Raw genomic sequence first — 16,126 nt, 5'->3', positions numbered from 1 at the left:
GCGTCGATGGTTTAGTGGTATAATATCCGCCTGCCACGCGGATGACCCGAGTTCGATTCTCGGTCGACGCATGATTACAATATATCTTAATGGTATGTTAAACTTTTTGGATGTCAAGTTGCTTTTTAGCAGGTATGTCCCAGTGGCACAGCATGTTTCTCAGCTCGAAGCATGAACCAATCAGATTCACAGAGCAATAGCGTGCATTGTCTGTGTACCTTTTTTATCCTTTGTGCTTACAAGTTACTATGCCAATCACAATAATACTGAGAAATGTTTCTATATTAAAAATATCAAATTATTTAAGCCATGTATTTTCTTTTACTTTTTTATAAATTTTAAAGATAATTAAACATTTGAAATTAATATATTCTTTAAATTATATTTATTCCAATAATATTTTTAAAATTATTTTAAATTTAAATATTTGTCTACTATGTCTTAAAAAGGTATGACAGCACAATAGACTAGACTTTTTCTAGAATGTTGACAAAAGAGCTGAACGCTAGTATAGCAAGCAAAGTAATCAGCTATGGGAACTAATCATTAAATATAGATTTATATTACTAGTATTAATTTTGAAATTATTTATTAATTAAATATAATTAATAAAACATTTACTTTAATATTTAAAATCTGATATTATTTTTTATAAAATATTTTATAATTAAATCTTTTTCGTTAAAGTCTTTTTCATTAACCCAGGAATTTTGAGATTCATCATAATCCTTCCACTTTACTAAAAATATGTAATCATTATCATTTAATTTATGTTCTAATATGTTTTTTATTCCATAAAAGTTGTTATTTTTATTTATATCTCTAATTAAATTTATATTTATTTTTCTAGCATTTTTTCCTTTTTTTCTCTTTTTCTTATTTATATTTTTATATTCGGGAAAATCAATTTCTTCTATTTCATTATTATAATTATTACTATCAATTATATTTTCAGTATTTTCTAAATTTTCATTATCTATTATCATTTCATTATTATTTATATCTAAATCATCAATTTTTTTTTGTATTTCTGACATATATTTTATTTTATCTAATTGTTTTATTTCATTATTTAATACTATATCAATTAATTTATTATCTGTAGGAAACTCAAAACTGTTTTCTATCCATAACTTATGATGATCTTGTGTTATAATATTAAATGTTTCTGTAAATATTTTTATATTTTTTAAAAGAAATGCTACTTTCATTTATATTAACATACTTATAATCATCTGTTTTTGAAGTAGAATTATTATTTAAAAATCTTTTAAATGTATTTCCTAATTCACAAAATTGATTTTCTATACTTGACCTAAAAGAGCCAAGTACATCATTATAATGCTTTTCTTGTTTATTTAAATTTTCATTAGGCTCTTTCCTAATTGGATAAAAGAAATTATAATCATTTAATTCTATATTTTTATTTTTACATAATTTTTCAAATTGATTTATAAATAATGTATAACCGCCATCAATAGCAATAACATCCCTTTTATTAATTTTATTATAAATTCTCATATTTAGAAACATACCTCCATCACTACTCACACCACATAATTCACTATCTGAAACTGTAATAACCATATTATTTATATCTGATAATACCTATGTCCTTAATCCAGCTGTTTTTAATTTATATGACCATCTTTTTTGACTTGAAATATCAGGTTTACTATAATCAATTGTACTATTGTGACCATCCAATAATAATGTTATATTCTTAAAATTTATAGGGTTTTTTTAAAAAAGCTGAATATACTCTTATTTTAATATTACTAAATATATTTTGTAAGCATAAATTGATATATTTAAATAAATGATCATAATTTTCAATCCAAAAACTTTTATAAAAAGCATAATAACTTAGATAGGGAATATTTTGTTTTATATCTTTACTAGTAATTCCTGATATAAGATGATAGATTAAATATAATCCTTTTTCAATTTCAAAATAAGGGGAAGGGTACTCTTTATTGGTATATAATTTAGTTAAGAAGAAAAATATAGATATATATCCTAACTTATTTAAAATTTCTTTTTTTTTAATATTAATTTCTTTTATATTTTTTAATTCAGTTCTATGTTTATAATTATTTGATTTTTTTTTCCAATTATCATTTAAAACGTTCCACTCATTCAATATAATTTTATCAACCTCAGAGCATCCCCAGCGGTTGTGCCAAATCCCAAATTTGAAATTTAGAATAGAATCTTTTTATTCCCAGCGGTCATTCTATTTCCAAATGCCAATTCCAAATTTGCTATTTTTCCAATGCTGATCCCTAAATTTGAAACGTGCGTTTCAAAATTGAAATCAGGGCGTGCATATTATTAAAGTCTTCTTCAAACAAAATCTCGAATAAGATGTCTGACATTAACACCACCAATCCCACCACCAACTCTACTCGAGGCTTTGGCTGGACTGTTGAAGAGGATACGTTGCTGTGCAAGGCTTGGGTTGATAAGACTGTGAACAGTGCATAAGGCACGGATCAGTGTAGCGGTCTCAAGCCCAACGAGTCGGGTTTTTGGAAGGACGTACATGATGAGTTCATTTCGAAAGGAGGCGATATAACCCGCCGAAGTACCCCTGGCTCTATGTTGAGCAGATGGGGTAACATCCAATGAGAAGTAGCTCGGTTGTGTGGCTGTTTAGCGCAGGTCACAGCACGACAAGAAAGTGGTCAGAATGATATGTCATTGGTAAATAAACATTTATCCTAATAGCACTACCACAATTACAAATATTTACATTGATTGTCATCGTGTAGCTCGACCTTACAAAAGACTTGTTCAGGCAAACATCGCCAACGAAGAAGGCTCGCTTCAAGCTTGACCATTGCTACAAGCTCCTCCATAACCAGCCAAAGTTCTTGGTCCGTTACGTGGAGAAGTCTACTAGTAACAGTGTCCCTGCCGAAGGATGCCAAGCCCATCCAATTGGTCGCAAGCAAGTCAAGAAGCAAGAGCAAGAGGCTTCTTATTACAAGCGTAAACGCCAAGAAAGCGACACCGAAGCCTTGGCTATTTAATGAGAGCAATGTCGAAACGACAGAGAAAGGTTCGATATGGAACGAGAGCTTGCCGACAACCACTTAATGAGCATGAGTTTGGAAGGCATGGATGAGCTCTCTCGTGCCTATTTCTTGAAACGCAAGAGACAGGCTCTCAAGAGACTGGAAGAAGCTGAAGCTCGAGCTGAAGCTGAAGCCGAAGCCGAAGTTGAAGTTGAAGACCATGCTTGTGTCTCACAAGAGGGATAAGATGGATCTGAAAACGAAACAGATGCAGAAGCAGAAGCGGAAGCAGAAGCGTAAGCTACTTATTAATAAATGTTTATACAAAAGAACTCATTTGCTTAAAGTCAAAGTACTGTTTGTTCATACTGTTATTTACATGGAAAGAATATATTTTTCAGGCACTGTTGCCATGATGAGCCCATAAATGTTCAATGAGATCTTTTTTCAGTTGATTGTGAACAGCTTCATCTCTGATCTCACTGTAGCGTTGGAAAAATTCCCTCATCGTGTTAGGGTTTCTCTCAATTACCAAAGATGGTACAGGCCCTTCACATCTCACTTCCTCGCGTTCTTCATCTTCATCGCGGTCTTCGCGGTCACTCTCAATTATCATATTATGCATGATAATGCATGCCTTCATGATAATGGCCAGCTTGTTGAGATCCCAAAGCTTTGCTGGATGTCGGATCACGGCAAATCTTGCTTGCAGGATTCCAAACGCACGTTCAACATCCTTACGCCAAGCTTCTTGCATTCTAGCAAAAAGCTGTATATAAGATGAGTAAAGGGCTCATTGAGTTTTATGGTATCATTCTTACCTTCTTCTTTTGCTCGACCGGGTATGAAATTGTGTTGACGAACATTGCCCATGGTGGGTAAATGCCATCAACCAAATAATACCCTTTATCATATTCATGACCATTCACAGTGAACTTGATCGCGGGCGTAAGATCAGAGGCAGTGTTGCTGAACAATGGGGATCGGTGGAGGACATTGATGTCGTTTAAGGACCCAGGAAGGCCAAAATGCGCATGCCATATCTATGTTTCGTAATCGGCCACGGCTTCCAAAATGATCGTAGCGACCTTCTCCTTGCCTTGATACTGTCCCTTCCAACCGGAGGGACAGTTCTTCCATTCCCAGTGCATGCAGTCGAGAGACCCGATCATGCTGGGAAATCCGCGCCCTTTACTGTTCTTGAGGATACGGTCAAGGTCTTTCTTCGTTGGACTTCGAAGGTATTCCTCACCGTGGTTCTCGATCACGCCCTCACAAAAGTACTCCAGGCATTGTAGAGCAGTACTTTCACCGCAGCGTACATACTCGTCCACTGTGTCAGCCGAGACCCCGTAAGCGAGCTGTCGGATTGCAGCAGTTGCCTTTTGCAAGGGCGTCAATCCAGGTTTCAAAGCGGCATCGTACTTTTGAGGGAAGTACCAATGCTTTTCTATTAGTCCCTTGAGTATCTTGTCAAATACGTTCCTGGACATGCGGAAACGACGTCTGAACAGACTCTCAGGATACACTGGATCATCCGAGAAGTAGTCAGCATAAAGTCTATCATGACCTTCGACGCGACTACGGTTGATATTTTTGCGACCAGCGACAGAACCTCCTCTACGTTTTGGTTGCTCTTCGTCTTCGGAATCTTCTTCGAGTGTTTCAATGAGACGTGCCAATGAGCGACGGCGAATGCGTCGTTTGGCATCTTCTTCGAGCATTCTCTTAAGTTGGTTTTCCATGTTTTTCTGAAGAATCAAATAAAAATAAGTGGGAGAGTCAAAAAGGAGTTTTACAGCAAAGTTTAATTTTGGAACACGAAATTGGCACAACCGCTGGGAAAATATGTGAATTCTATGGTCCCCCTATGATAACTGACTCCAAATTTAGGATGGGATTTGGCACAACCGCTGGGGATGCTCTCATGCTGTAATAGTTCTTGATATTCTTGTTTTTCATTTTTATTTAAAATAGTATTATTGTATTCGGTTACCGCCTAATATAGGAACCCGGGGGTTTCCCAGCGTTCACGTGACGTTACACAAATGAAATTTTGCATCAAAGTAGCCAAGACAATAGGCTGTTTATTGGTGTAATTTTTGTGGCTTAGCGGTACATATTCGGGGAGCAATCAAACTTTGAAGTAGAGTAAATATTTTCTATACTTTTTACTAGTGATATATCAATAGTTAATACAGAGAAATGTCCAGACTAAGCTATTTTATTGATAGAAGATATATAAAACTGAATTGTTATAAGAAAAAACTGCAAGGGATTGAAATATAAATGAGATAATAATATAGGGATATAGAAGCATCTAGTATAACTAAAGACCAAGGTCATTATCACTAGGGAAAGAAGGAAACCTTCTAAGGAGAGACAATGGGATCACCCTATATCGTGGCGCCTCCTGTTGGGGAGTAACTACACTTGGACCTTGTTCCCTATTGGTGAGCGGAGGTAACCATTCACAATAAAATAGACTCTATGTATTAGTAAAAGAGTATGAATTGTTATAGAAAATAAATAGAGATAATTACCTATCATCAGAGTCTCCTGATGGATCGTCTGATTCAGAGCTAATATCATTGCTCTCCTCTTCTTCTTCTACATTACCAGGGACTAATTCCATCATATTGAAAGGGCCATTATCAGCTGGATGTTCGTACTGTGTATAGTCACCTGGAACCCTAGTCGGGAGAGAGTCCAAAACAAATTCAGTGTTCTCATCACTAAGCCTCTCAGAAGAGAACTCAGTTGCAGAAAGGCCTTGTAAAAGGGCACCCCACAGCTCATCTTGATGCTTTCTACGCCATAGGAATTCTAAAAGCTTCCATGGGCAAGCAGAAACTGTGCGGTGGCGGCGGCTGATTTGTTGCTTAACAACTGCCCAAAACCCTAATATTAACTACAGTTAGTAGAGAGCTCACTATCTTTTAAAGAAAAAAGTATAAATATAGATAAATATTACCTTCGATCATATTCGTATTGTACAATGCAGAATCATCACCAGAATTACCAGGAGCATGGTCAGTAGTCGCATAGCCTATGCTATGGTTGACGGCATGATGTGTATAATTTCTGTCCTCTATATCGCCTATACGCATATACGGCGCATGACAATCAGAGATGATGGTGGTACCAGGACGCACATACTGCTTAATAAGTGGCAATAGTGTATCACCCGTACGATCCGGCACGATGGTTAAGAATGCCTTCCCAGCTCGGCCATTACGATTTTCGATCATACCAAAGACCCAGACACCTTCAACACGACTGCCTTGATTATATTTCCGTTTACCGAACTTGCTTTCATCAATTTGTACTTCAGTGACGCCCTCACCACCTGTTTAAAAATATATTTGATTAATGACAACAATTACCCAAAAAGCATCATCATTAAAAAAAGAAATAAATGCGTTACCAAGCATGAGATCATCATCTGTGATATCCTGAAGTATAACCTGATAGACATCAAAAATGATTTGTGATGTAGTATCCCGGTGGAGCCCTGTCAACGCTGTGAGTGTTGTAACAGAAGCTCGTGCGATAAAGGTGTACAAGATGAAAAGAATCATCCGTATATCAGCCTTCTGGTTGTAAAAGTAGCTGCCAGTAGTAATGCTTTTGGATGACCGACCACAAGGACAGCTACGCGAGCAGCGCCATTTCAGTCGTTTCCAACTAGGGGGCCAGTAAAGTTCCATAGATGAACCCTCATCACAGACCATGGTAGTACTGAACACATTGTTATTAACCAAAAAACTAAAGTAAGGAGATTCTCCTTAAGTCAGTACATATATTTATAAAAACACCACATTTTACAAGGACACAATTTCAACAACATAAAGATATACTTACGTCAAAGCTTGATGATGGTCTGGAATAGTAGCCATAAAGTCAAGAATGTTTGGAAGAGCCATAGTTAGATGATACAGAATATGAAGAACGTAAGTAAAAAAGGGATAATGAAAATAGCAATGAACTAAACTGAAAAATATTGGTGCCTTTATATAGTTTTTTAACAGTGAAGGTAATCTTACTAGATATATCACAGCATATTATTGCTGTTGTATCTTCTTAACTTTATTGGGTATGGATTATTGCATATAATTGTTTATTTTGATTTTGCATGCATCCTTTGTTTACTCCGTACATGCATTTATATTCCTCTAATCCTTTGCTAGTACTATAACTATTTGTTTCTCTTTTCCTTGCATCTTTTGTTTATACATACAAATAATGTGCTGCTGCAATCTGTTGATGCTATCTATAACTACCTACTTCTCTTCAATATCTTTTATTTATTATGTACATGCATTTGAGTGGCATCAATCCTTCGGAGCTATCTTTAACCATTTACTTTGCTTCTCCATAATCATAGGTTATTCATGTTTGGATCTTATGTGCTTATTTGGAACTATTTATTTCTCGTTGCATGCATTCTTTGTTTACTCTATACATTGCACTTACACTGTTCGGGTCCTTGTATGTTTATCTGGAACTATTTACTTCTCTTTATATGCATTATTTTTTTACTCTATACATTCTATTAACGCTGTTTGAGTCCTTGTGTGTTTATCTAAAACTATTTATTTCTCTTTGCATGCATTCTTTGTTTACCATATATATGCATTGATTCTGTTCTAGTACTTTAGTGCTGATCTAGAGCTGTTTATTTCTATTTGCATGCATTCATTGTTTACTCCATACATATGTTTATATTGTTCGAGACCTTTTGTAGTACTATAACTATTCCTTTTTCTTTTCATTGCATTATTTATTTATATATACATATATGAATGGTTTTGTTCTGTTGATGGTACCTGTAACTGTTTACTTCTCTTCTGCATCTTTTATTTAATGTCTATATGCATTTATGTGTCTGAAATCCTTTATTGCTATCTTGAACTATTAATCTCTCTTAGTATGTATTCTTTATTTACTATATACATACGTTAAAGTATTTCCGGTCTTTTAGTATTTATCTATACCTATTTTTTTTCTTTACTGGCATCATTTGCTTACTATGTACATTCATTTGTGCTGTTTCTATCCTTTAGTGCTAGCTAGATTATTTATTTCCTTCCTTTTTACATACATCTTTTGTTTCTAGCATACATACTTTAGTATAGCTGCAATACTATAGCTCTATCTACTCTTCTTTTTTCTTTTTTATATGTATCAGTTACTTATCACTCACTTAGGTATGATATCAATATCTTAATCTTTATTTTCAGTGAATATGCTTTACTTATTTATTATATGTTTGCTCTAGTAAGTATCTCACCCCTACAATGCATATGATTTGTATATACATATCATAATTCTATACTAGTTATCACCCTTGAATATACAATGATATTTACTCTATATTTTTTTGGTTATCCTCTAATAGTACTTTTACAGTGCTATTCACTCTTTGAAGCTAAAGAAAAGTATTTATTTTGAAAGTATTATTGAGATTTGAGAATTTTCATTCTTCAAGTATCATTATTTATCAGTGTAGATAATATTCATTTATTCTTACGTGCTAGAGCTTTAAGATTGGTCTGAAATGTAGTCATTGTCTTCATATTGAGATTGCTAGTATCTTTTTTATTTTTTTTAGAGGTAGCCATCACTATCAATTTTACAAGATATGATATCCACTACGTTGCCTGTTTATATCTCTGCGAGTTTTATAGCTGTGACTGCGAAATTTGGTACACACATATGCGATATATTGGGTTACCGTTACACAAAATTTAAAGAAACACCGACACTCATGTCGCTCAAAAGTGCCCGGGTTCCTATATTGAACATTAGCCATTGTATTCTTCAAATAACATCAGTGCATATTTTAATATATATATAAATTCAATTTTCTTTATAAATATTATGCAAGATTATGTAATCTTTTATTTATAATTTCTTTAAAAATATTATGATATTTATTAAAAAAAAAATATGTTATTGTCTGAGTTTAAAATTTTAAACTCTAAATTGATCATAAAAAAGATATTTAAAAATATTTAATTTCTATTTATATTAATCTATATATTATATTTAATTTATTAATGTTTCTATATTTAGTAATTATAAATTGATTCCCTATGTCCTTAACAGTGCTGACAGTCATAGAAACCAATGGCGTGAGCCTACATTGAGGAGAGCACTTGCAAAATCCTTTGTAAACAAGAAGGACAAAGTAAATGCCTCTCAAGAGGTCAAAGAGAAATGACTGGATGAGAGGCGAAAGAATATGGCAAGAACTCGAGTAAGTATAATCATATTGTAAACTCTCGCATAGCTGGCAAATAGGTACAGAAGATAGTATCCGCAGCACAAAAACGATCCTGCTTTGATTATTTACCAAGAGCCAGAGAGTCTTTTCTGTGTTGCACTTATATCTGACGATGAAGGGTTGGACACTATCTTGCATCCTATCTAGTGCAGTGAGCAGGTAAACATATAGCACATGAGCATATTTACAATGAGAAGTGCTATAGGTATGAGTTTTTTCTAACACGTACGAGTTTATCCAAGTGGGTTTTTAAGGTAGTTGTGTTGTAAACCTCATATAGCCAATCCAATTGCCGCCTTACATGTACGAGTTTTTCGCTAAAGGAACTGAACAGCATATGTGTACGAGTTTTTGTCTACCCATCAGTCTTCCCTTTTTTTACTTGTAAAAATAACTAGCTATTGTCATACTTCTTGATGTAAAACTGCTCATTAAATCGGTGCAATGGATTTAATTACACTGTTCTTTTCGAAATCTTACAGGATTCTGTTCTGCCACTATACAGTGATGGTATATACAAATTTTGCATTCCTTCTTTTTTTCAAGTTCTTGGCCTTTTCCCAATATTAGATAGAACACTAAGTTCGATATCAGGATCCTAATCACTCAAGCAATTCATTTATTTGTGTGGAGGTAATTTTCTACTGGGTCTACATAGGTAACAATCACTTATAAAAGAACTCTGGGCAGCGCTCTTTTACGCGTACAAGTTTTTTTTTAATCTGTTTCCACGTAAATCATAAGTAGCGGGGACAGATCTTGACAGTTGTCTGCTTATGCGTACAAGTTTTTTCTATCCTAGTTCTACGTAAATTATGGCTAGCTGGGGCAATTTTGACAGCTATGATATTTGCTAATGCATACGAGTTTTTTTAAACCTAGTTCCACGTGGATCATAACTAGCTGGGACAGATTTTGACAGCTATTGGCTTATGTGTACGACTTTTCTTAAGCCTGGTTACAGTGAGTTATTTGTTAATCTGAAGACCGTTCAAACAGCTCCATAGGAAGTTGGAGGTTCATAGGAAACTTGCTCACTGTACTTTCAAATACTATATGCTTTTCAAATGTAGAAAGACTATGATCTGACATATTAAGTAGAAATAATAGTGAGGGTAAGTACTGGCTTCCTACTTCATAATAAGACCAAGACTCCAACATCGAAACATTGCGCCTTACATACATGACTTACATTCAAATGATCCTTGCACCCGAAACAGCCATTTTATCTATAGCTGACGATCCGGAAGAAGGTACTGTAGAAGGAGCAAAAATCTAAATGAATTGGGATCTAATGCAGATAGAAGGTGTTGAAGATCTCACATCTTATGCACGAACTTGCATATGGAAAAGTGCATATTTCGTTCTATTGTTTCTAGAAACGTATAAATAGTATCTGACAGTTTTTATTACCTTTTTCCCAATAATATCTTGTGGTAACAGCCCATTTGTTTATCTCTCCTCCATTTCATTTCTATTTTTCTCTTTCAGACATAATTACCATTATTCACCTTACACTATAGGGAAAAAGTGTGCAGGATTTGTGCAAAAATGTGCAGAATTTGAGCGATGTGTAAGAACGTGTACCTATGTAGTTTTTTGGACATTTTTTGCACACAGCTTTGTTCAGGATATGTATCCTTTTGCACACTCATTGCACATAATTGTGCTGGTTTCGTATGTTTTTACACACACCTTCAACGTCTGACAGAGTAACACTAGCATTTCATTGGGTAGATACAACAGCATTTCTCCAAAATTAGGCTTCTCACTGGACGAGCCATACAACGATAGAAAGTAACTCTCGATTATCATTGGACCAAACATACTATTCAATTGCTTTTTTATAGATATAGGATATAGCGTTTTATTCTTTTTTTTAGGACAACAAAAATCTGTTATCGGAATATTCATAAGGAAACAAATATTAAAAGAACGATGGCGATGCAAAGACTATGACGGAAGAAGAGAGGAACAAAAATTGTGTAGTAGTACAGACTTTATCATAATTAAAAAGAAGTTTAGCGGATAGACGACCTTGTTAATAAAGGAATTGTTTATTTGAGCGATACGAGCAGAAAACACGCAAAAGCAGATCACAATAACAATACTTACACCAAAATTATTTATTCTTGCCAGTTTTGTGTGGTCTGCGCCGTCCTTCGTTTCTCAGTATCATGAGCCACTATTCAATGAAGAATCATTAAGAACGAAGAACGAAGTTATGAATACGTTTAAGGTAACTTGAAGAGTATATACATACACTCCCTACCTGAAGCTGTTCTTTGTCTCTTTGCTGTTGGTCTCAATTGCTGCTGTTCTTCCTCATCATCCGTACGAGCACCATCTGGCAACGGAAGCAAGGATTGACGACGACGCTCAGCTCTATTAAATTACAGAGTTATAAACGTGTAATGTGATGTAAGTACAAGATTTTTTTAATCTTACTGTCGCCCAACCGTGATGCTAGCATCCTCTGTGACGACTTGTGCTACTGCTGCTGCTGCTACTGATGACGAAGATGATGGTGCTGCTGCTGCCTCTACTGACGATGACGACGATGATGATAGTGATGGCGATGGTGAAGCTACTGCTGCTTCTACTTCTGGTGTTAATGATGATGATGCCGGGTTTTGCTCTATTGACAATGAAGTTATAGTTGACATAAACAGCCAGCTTTTTCTGATAGTGTGTTACTTACGATCCGTGGAGTCATCGTCACCCTTCAGCCAGAACTTTCAGATAAATAGACGCGCCCCCCAATGGTCTACGCACATGGCCAGAGGAAGGTATGGTTGCGCTGCCTGCTCAAACTCTTGTAAAGTAATAAGCTGCATGTCAATGCTAACGTCCTTCCAAAAACGAGGCAACGGTTTGTTTTTAATCTTGTACTTATTCATCAGCGTCAAGTATGCTTGCTCCGCAAGTGGTTTACAGCTGGCTTTCATCAATCTGAAGTTTTGTTCTTTGTATCCAGGGCCTAAAGCTTTTTTTAACAATGACTTGAATAAGTCCTAGCCAAATTGTATATCGACGATTTGCCCCTTGTTATTCTTGTACATTGGCTGTTCTGTAGTACGCTCGAGAGGAGGAAAGGTCGGTAAGCGTGATGCTGGCACATGCGACATGTCAACAGGACTAGTTGCGTTCTCTTGAAGAGCGCAACGCAGGACGGTCTTCATTGTTTCCATTTCTTTTGCCATACAGTTGACCTTTTCTAATAATTCAGAGCGCTCTTCCTACGTTTGATAGATGATATTGCGTAGTTGCTCACGATCTTCTTCGGATTTGCGTCTGTATTCAGAAAAGCTTCTTTGGATATCCCCAATAGTTTCAAGAAGTCTAGTGTAAGCTGGGTCAGAGTACATGGTGTATGTGGGTGATGTGAAAGTGGAAGAAACGCAAAAAGGAAGCAGCGATATTCACGTTAGGAATGAAGTATTTAGTATTTTCTTTTCCAAGTTCATTTCTTATTGCAATACAGATTGATCAATGGAATGCGATAGTTTTTCTGATAATGCTTTTGTTTTATGTGATACGCATACGTCTTGGTGGTTACTATGTATCCATTTTTAACATAATACACATTTGCTGATATATCTCAAATAGTCAAAGGATAGAAAATACATTAAATTAAAATGTTGATTTGCTTTTCCAGCAAACAAATAAAGGGGATGCATTATGCATAGATTCACAGACAATATCTTCCCGATTGGGTGTGCAGCAATCCATATCCCTTAGTAAGTACATGTTGATTAAATTTTCTGAGGTCTTTCTTTTTGGTCTTCTTTTGGACACCGCCTTGGTACTACGCAACAATGTCACCAATCAAACCCACTAACAGCGACCATTCCGACATACTATGCAGACACTGTGACCAAAGGCTCATAATGGTAAATCGACTGATGCGACACCAGTATAACAGTGGAACGCTCGCTGTATGTATAACATCCGTTCTAGAAACACAATAAAAAGAACATGAAGAAACCAATAAAAGAAACCAATAACATACATTGATTCTAGTATAAAAGCTTTGTTTGAAGCTACTCGGGGAGGACGTTCTAGTTCAAAGGCCCATTGCAGTAAAGTCCTACGTGAGCTGCTTGAGGAGCATAGCAGAGGGGATTTTGACAGCGATCCTGATATGGCAAGATTTATACAACAACAAAGGTGTGTTTCGGCGACTATTATGCAGCAAAAGCACTTACATTTGTACGTACTCTATAGAGAGCTATCCGACTATCATTACAATGTTAGGTTCTTTAGACGATCTGTAGCAGCGGATCAGATCTGGATAGTTGATCATGATGGTACCGATCACGAGTTTCTGGCTCCACCAATTCAAGAACTGTCACACAATCAGGTTGAAAATATCGATACCCCGTCATCATCATCGTCATTTTGTCTCTCGCCCCCATCACCTAGTTTTCCTGTAATGTATGGCACCAACGATGTCAATGATGTTGTAACTGAGGATGTCAATAATCGCACAACAGTGTCACTAGAGGATAGAGAGCTCGACGGTTTACAAATGATGACAGAAGAGGAGTGGTATGCTAAACAGCGTTGGCATTAGTTGTTCAATTGTTTTTGATAAAAAGACGTTATATGATTTCTGATTCTACTTAATGCTGATTATACTTAGTGAAAATGAAGGAGATAAAAAGAGGCTGTGCGTGCACGTATTTTGACGTTGAGGGTTAAATAGGGAAGAGAAAGAAGATAGAGAGCGCGGAAGCAAAAAGAAAGAGGAGTGGGGAGACGAAACAGGAAAAGGATGCTTTTTGAATTTGTTTAAATATAAAGAAAATTAGGATCGAGTGTAAGCAGCTCTTTATCTGAAAACGAGTCAAAGTGATAGTAGCATTAATTAATCTCCCTGTGCGTGAAAGTGTGCAAAAATTGACCTAAAACCGCACACTGCACAAAATCTGCACATTCTCGAACATTTTTGCACACATTTTTCCTATGGTGCTTATACTTACTCTCACATGAATTAGCGACTTAATCTCTAATGTTTTCTTTTGGCTTTTACTTTTTTATAGTAAACACCGTTTCTCTACCACAACAACGTATGCCAAGTGGATTTTTTACAAGTGGAACCAGGTTAAAGAATTCGTAAGCGTAAAAGAGCGCTGTCCAGAGTTCTTTTATAAGTGATTGTTACCTATATGGACTCGGTAGAAAACTACCTCCACACAAACAAATGAATTGCTTGAGTGATTAGAATCCTGATATCGAACTTAATGTTCCATCTAATATTGGGAAAAGGCCAAGAATTTAAAAAAAAAGAAGGAATGTCAAACTTGTATATGCCATCACTGTATAGTGGCAGAACAGAATCCTGTAAGATCTCGAAAGAACAGCGTAATTAAATCCATTGCGCCGATTTAATGAGCACTTTTACATCAAGAAGTATGACAATAGCTAGTTATTTTGACAAGGCCATCTAAAAAGGGAAGACTGATGGGTAGACAAAAACTCGTACGCATATGCTGTTCAGTTCCTTTAGCAAAAAACTCGTATATGTAAGATGGCAATCGGATTGGCCATTTGAGGTTTCACAACACAACCACCTTAAAAACCCACTTAGAAAAAACTCGTACGTGTAAAAAAAAAACTCGTACCCGTAGCACTTCTCATTTACAATATGTACTGACAGCTGCTCTAGGCAAATGCGCTTCTCAAGGCTGTTGACAGCACACAGGGGGGGGCGCGGTGCGTTCCACAAAGCGCGTCATTCAAAACAATAGAAAATTGCCATACCAATTGAAACAGAAACTCCCTTCTTGGGCTTATACTGAATAAATTTATTGCTGCAATACTCTCTTTCTTTCGTTTTTTTCCGTGGCTCACACTGTTCTCAATTATTTCGCCATCTCGACGATTCCAAATTCCATATTGACATTTGTAAGTGTACAGCTCAATTCCTATTGGTAACTAGTCGCCGATACAATACTTTGAGTTCCTTTTTTTCAAAACAGTCGGCAATCGAGAAAGAACGTGGGCAGTGATGCATTATGCACTTTGCCAGATATGGTACCCTGACTGAGTTCCTCTCAAATCAACGCGTCTGTAACTACTCATTGCATGGTTAAAAGATTAAAGCACAGTTTTTACAAAAAAAAAGTGGAGCTTATAGTACTTACTTAGAGCGACTTAGTATTACTAGTACAATATGTTATTGTAACATTGGAGGAATTGAACCACAACTGGGCGGTACATACAGCTGCTGTGTCTCTACATGTATAGTGTCTCATAAAAGGCAAAGGGTGAACGGGTAAGATAATTCTGTTATAAGCCCCAGAATGCGCAATCTCAAATGGAATGCACAAACTTGATAAAGCTGATCGAGAAGCCATAATAAATGTAGTAAAGTAGTACGTCATGGAGAAAAATGCATTGTGGGTAGCAAAGTAGAGGAACAAGTAATGATGTGCATCATGGGCGGAGAAAGCAAGCTGCCGTCAGAAGCAGGGGTTGCAATCTGACCCACGGGTCAAAATCAACCCATGGGTTGAGGACGGGTCAATGGGTCGGGTTGATGCTTTTCTGACCTGTGGGTCGACCCGTCCAACCCTTGACCCGACCTGTTGACCCGTTGTGACCCGTGTATACATATAATATGTATGAGGTACTTGTATTTAAGTAGTCAATCTTCTTGCTGGGAAGCATCATTAGTTGTCTATATGTCTGCTATAGAGCTATAGCATCAAACGTACTTAATTCTTTTTATTGTGGGATTATATTTTATATTCAGCAGTATGGGATAAGTAAGCTATAAGCAATATATTTGATAGGAGTAAAGAAGTAGCAA

The 16,126-nt window shown here is 36.0% G+C and overlaps 1 non-coding gene across 1 annotated transcript; it reads left to right on the top strand.

The window, feature by feature from the left end:
* On the top strand, positions 1 to 71 carry BDB00DRAFT_t78. The gene has a single exon. It is a non-coding gene; the product is annotated as a tRNA-Gly (tRNA).
* The last annotated feature ends 16,055 nt before the right edge of the window (positions 72 to 16,126 follow it).

The sequence above is a fragment of the Zychaea mexicana genome (assembly GCF_025766255.1).
Source record: "Zychaea mexicana strain RSA 1403 chromosome Unknown BDB00scaffold_59, whole genome shotgun sequence".
NCBI classification, from domain to species: domain Eukaryota; kingdom Fungi; phylum Mucoromycota; class Mucoromycetes; order Mucorales; family Lichtheimiaceae; genus Zychaea; species Zychaea mexicana.
The sequence above is the reverse complement of the archived record's forward strand: the minus strand, read 5'-3'. Positions and strand labels throughout refer to the sequence as shown.